This window comes from Octodon degus, unplaced genomic scaffold (genome assembly GCF_000260255.1).
Source record: "Octodon degus isolate 3935 unplaced genomic scaffold, OctDeg1.0 scaffold00007, whole genome shotgun sequence".
NCBI lineage: Eukaryota > Metazoa > Chordata > Mammalia > Rodentia > Octodontidae > Octodon > Octodon degus.
In genome coordinates, this window is record NW_004524583.1 from 8,960,609 (window position 1) to 8,966,178 (window position 5,570).

Below are 5,570 nucleotides of genomic sequence, written 5' to 3' on the forward strand. Positions count from 1 at the left end.
GAGGAAGAGGAAGAAGAAGAAGAAGAAGAAGAAGAAGAAGAAGAAGAAGAAGAAGAAGAAGAAGAAGAAGAAGAAGAAGAAGAAGAAGAAGAAGAAGAAGAATCTACTTCTCAGCTCCTGAGAAAAAAGGGCTTTGGTTGCTCCTCCAGCCAACAGAGTAAGAAAGAAGTAATTCTGCGACTTCCAAGGTAGGTCATAAAAACTGTATTTCCAACCTTACTCCAAGAGGACACTTGCTCTTAGACCCCAGGCACCATGCTGTGGGGAAGCCCAAACAGCCATGTGGAAGCTCACATGGAGAAGCAAAGCCGAGCTCTCAGGCCTAACTGAGCTCACTGCCAGTCCTGGCTGATCAGCCATGTGTATGAGCCATGTTGGAAATAGGTCCTCCAGCCCCAGGCAAGCCACACTTTATGTGCCCTGCACAACTTTCTCTCCCAAGTTCTGGCCAATGCCCAAATTCACCAGCAAAATTCATGGCTACTGTTTCAAGCCACTAAATTTTGAGACCAGGTCATCATACAGCATTAGATAGCCAGTACAGCACCCTTCTCTTAGACATTTTTCATCAGCTCTACAGCATTTTTCAATCCTCCTTCAGCCCCTTCAGGAACGTACCCTCTTGGGCTCACTCCCTAAATGATGAGCCCCCTATACTTGTCCTGCTTTCATCTCTCTTTACCATAAACACCTCCAAGTGAACTCAAGCATTCCTCCAATTTAGCAACCATGAGTATCCTTGATCATAAATCCTGAACCTGTATTCCACCCTGAACTGCAGAATGATAGGGGCTGTAGCCAGGGCTTACAAGGGACTAGATTTAATACAGGACACATAATTTATAGGATTATTTCATAATATGCACATAAAAATCAAATGCAGAAGAATGAGCTAGCTCTGTCCATGCACTGTAGACCCAAAATCCAGCTGGGGGCCCGGGTCCCACAGCACTATCCTGCATGAATTCAGCTGAAGACCTAGCGCCCATGGCAATGTGCTCCATGGGTACAGCTGGAGGCCTAAAGCCCATGACAATGTCTCATGCAAGTCTGTATCAAGGATCTGCACTGGGAAGGCCCACAGGTCAGTGGCGGAAGCCAGAAAGTCTACACCAGCAGGATGAGGGATCTGGGCCAGCAGGCTGAGGGATCTGCACTGGAGCCAGGAAGTGACACTCAAAGTAAGGACCAGAGCTTCCCCAATGAGAACCAAAGCCATATTCAGTGACAGCAAGGACCTGAGCTCCTCCGATGATGAGAACAGCCAAGTTCACAACAGGAAAGCCTGCATAACAAGCTCCTCCAGGAAAATTAACAGCACACCATCTTGCCCTTCAGTTCTCCTTTTATGCTTTGGCAAGAATCCTCTGGTGGGCTTCCCACACCCAGAGCCATGTGGATTCACCTCAGCTGGGTGTTACAAGGCAACCATTAGTTAATCTACCACAAAAGGGATATCCCTACCCCAAACTACCAAAAGCGTGATCTTACCCCACATGGGTGCTCCACTTTCAATCAGATCCACCCCAGCACTTTGACTCTCACGAAACATTTCCCAGGCTCCCCTGCGAACTTGCTTCCAGGCAGGTTTAGCAAATGGGCAACGTGAGTGGAATATAAGGAACACAAAGAGATGAAAACTCTGCCTCAAACCGTATCTGTGGCTCCAGGGTGCAGACCCTCCATTTTCAATCCAGCTGCACCTGGCAGACTCAACTTGGTCTAGCACTCACCAGCTGTTCTCAGCTCCTGGGCTCCAGAAAACCGTCTCTGCTTGTCCTTCCTCTACAAAGGTGGCAGTGGCTTCTTGCTGTTGATAACTGTCTCACCATCCTATGCAGTATCTCAGGAATCCCATCTCTTGTAAACCCTATTTCCTGTTTTAAATTCTCTCTGTTTGAAACATCTAGGGCAATTTCTTCTCAATAGGACCTGGCTCACAGATGCTGTATAAAGTCACCCAAATGTAACCATTCATGCCAGAAACGTAAAATAGACTTCAGTCTCCTTCTCCTCATCCATACCAGTCTTTGCCCTGGCCCAAGTAGAGCTGGTCACAAAGTCCAAATGATTCCACCACTTGGGCTCATCCCCCTTCTCCATTGCACCATAATGCCTTGCTTCACATCCTTATTTCTCCCCCAGACCAGTGTGGAAGCCCCTCAATTTATTTCCTGGCTATGGTCTTTCTGCCTTTTGATGTGTCCTCCAGATCACTAACAGATTTTTATTTTTTATGCACATCTGATTGTGATAGTGCCCTAATTAAAACTCTTACACAATTCCCACTGACTACAAGAAAAACTCAGACGGCTTAGTCTCACAAACGTGCTGAGCGGTGACTACATTCCCTGTTCTGCACCACAGCCTGGTATCTGAGCCCTCTGTGCATCCTGCCTACCTGCCTAGCCACATCTCTACCTACTTGGAGCCATCAGAACCACCTGAAGTCCCCCATCTATGCCAGTTCCTCTAGGGCCTGGGCCTTCACATATCTTGGGCTGCCCTTTCTCTGCCCATCTGTCTCATGGGGTCCACAGGAGTCCTCGAACATCACCTCCTCAGAGAAGCCCCTCTGATGCCCACTCAGTGCTCTAAGCCCTTTGCAAACACTCCTTTGTGAGAGCTCAGGTCCCCTCTCTGTGGCTGTCTGTTTATATACTGTCTTCTCCACCAAACAGGGCACTCCCCAAGGATGAGGAGGGAGCTCCCCCTCCTCATGTCCCAGCACCCTGTTAGTACAAAGTGCAGAAGAAACGTACAGGTATGTGTTGGCTGAAAGGGAGGCAAAAGGATAAACTAAGAGTCTAGGAGCAGGGGAGGGAGCAGAAAAAGGAGAGGGACACACCAGAGCACTGAAGAGATCACTGGCCTCCCTGCCCAACCGTGGAGGCTCAGCCACTCTGTCCTTTGGCCTAGCAAGAAGCTATAAAACTCTGGAGGCACACCACAGCCGCCAAGGCTTTGCCCAGGGCCATTTCCTGGCAGGTAAGTTTGTTCAAAACAAATATCAGATCAGCAAACACAATCTGCATAATATTTCTATGTGACCTGCACGTCATTTGTACATTCCTTACAAGCACATGCTCTCTTTTACTACGTAACAAATTATCACATAACTTTTCCTAACCCTCAAGAAATTACCTTTGGTTCCTCTCATTTCTACAAGATCTCCTACTAAGGTTCCCCTGGCCCCAACAGCTGCTCGCCAGGTTCTGTGGCCATCCCAGAGGGGTCCCCGAGGTAAGTCAAGAACTCATCAACCCTGACATCTAGAATAAAGAACTCAAAAAAATTAGGCACCCCCTCAAAAAAAAAAAAAAAATTCAGACTCAATCAAAAATGGGCAGCTTAAGTAAACAGATACTCCTCATAACTACAGATGGCGGATAAATACACGAAAAAAATGTTCACCACCACCAGCCATAAGAAAAATGCAAATTAAAAATACTGTGTGAGAACATCTTCTTCCATAAAGAATGGCCACAATCAAAAAATCTAACAACAAATGTTAGTGAGGATACGGAGAAAAACTGACTCTTCTACACCGTTTGTAGGAATGTAAACTAGTACGACCTCAATGGAAATCAGTGTGGATAGTTCTCAAAACACTAAAAATTACAATACCATTTGACCAGCTATCTGCCTTCTAGGTATCTTCTCAAAAGACTTGAAGATATCATAGTAGAGGGATACATGCATACCCATGTTTACACCACACAATTTGTAACAGCTGGATCTTGGAAACAAAATGTAGCATGTATGAATCACTATGCACTACTCTGTGATAAAGTAAGATAAACCTAAAAGGGTCAGCCTGATAGCTTAGGCGGAGCACAGGGGCCAGGGTTCAATCCCCGGAGTGCCATGCCAGCCACACCCCTGGGGCACACTGAGACAGTGGTTGAAACTGGGCGTGGTGGCATGTGCCTGTAATCCCAGCGCTTGGGAGGCTGTAAACAGGAAAATCACTACAAGGTCTGATCTACGCAGTGAGACCCTATAGACCCTGCAGACCCTGTCCTAAATACAGAAAAGGGGAAAAAAAAAAAAAAGATAAACCTGAGGCTCTCAGGTAAGTGGACTCCGGAACATAATATTAAGCTAAATAAGTCAGACATGCAAGCTTAAATATGGCATGGCTTCTCTCACATAAAAAACTCCAAGGGACTGGTAAGATAGCTCAGCAGTCTAAAGCACCTGCTTAGGCAAGCTTAGGCAGGTGCATGGGACCTCGGTTTGATCCCTGGTACCACATGCCACACCAGCCCCACCCTCAGGGAGAGCTGAGCAGGCCAAAAAAAACCTCTGAGCTTAATAAAAAATATATAGTTTAAGGGGCCGGGGAGATGGCTCAGTGGAATAAGCACTTCCCTGGCAAGCGCAAGGGCCTGAGTTCAATCCCCGGTTAAAAAAATATATGTGTGTGTGTGTGTGTGTGTGTGTGTGTGTATTTATATGTAATAAAACACATACACAAAGAGCAAAATAGAAGTTTTTTTGTTTTGTTTTTTAACATATTTGGTCATTACAGTGTCTCACTACACGCCTGAACTCGTGGTAACCCTCCTGCTTTTAGCCTCCCCAGCGCTGGGATTACAGGCATAACCACTATGTCTGGACTCTGGCTGGCTCAGCATGCCCTGAGGACAGGGCTGGCGCAGTATGTGTTGCTGGAGATCCAACCGCTGTCCCTGCGCTTGCCTAAGCTTTCCTAAGCAGGCGCTTTAGTCTGCTGAGCTATTTCACTGGCCCAGTATATTTTGGGTTTTGGTTTTTGGTTTTTGGTTTTTGTGGTACTGGGGATTGAACTCAGGACCTTGCACTTGCCAGGCAAGTGCCTATTCTACTGAGTCATCTCCCTGGCACTTAGAAGATTAAATAATTCCCCAAATTCTCTATTCTATTGCTTCAATATACTATATATGCTAATTTGTTTTACAACTAGTAGTTTCTCTTTATTCACTGTAAAGAAAGTTTTGGGCTTGTTATGGTTTGTGTCTAGGTGTCCCCCAAAGCCTCCAGCAGTCCTAGGGCAGTTTCTGGAGTTTGTGATTGATTACTGTGGGAGTGGATGCTGCACCTGCCCTGGGGCAGGTAATCTGCATTTCAATGTAAGGAGGGAAGAGAAGTCAGCTGCTTAAGCTGCTGCTCCTCCCCAATTTGCTCTCTTGCTCTTTGGCCCCCCACCATGAAAGGCTGTTCTCTGCCTCATGCAGCTCTCTGCCTTGGAGCCAGCTGAGTATGGACTGAAACCTCCAGTAACTGTGATCTGAAAATAAACCTTTCCTTCCTTCATTTTGGGTGTAGGGTATTTGTCCCAGCAACGAGAGAAGAGTAACTGAGACAGTGCTATTATCTATTTCTTTTTTATAAAAGGGTCTTGTTGTCAATGACTTGTACTCTGAGTAACACTCTGGAGGCTCTTTTAGGATTATGGTACACAGCATATTTATCACTGGTAAGCTCTATTTTGTTATGAAAATTTGTGGGGTTTTTTCATAGAAGAGTACTTTTATATTTTCTTTATTAATATCTACATGTATTACAATAAAAACTCCAGGGAGCCT

The 5,570-nt window shown here is 45.9% G+C and overlaps 1 protein-coding gene across 1 annotated transcript in view; it reads right to left on the minus strand.

The window, feature by feature from the left end:
* Window positions 1-5,570, minus strand: part of Adck1 (aarF domain containing kinase 1) — a 123,264-nt gene that overhangs the window by 44,420 nt on the left and 73,274 nt on the right. The gene's annotated exons all lie outside the window — the stretch shown is intronic.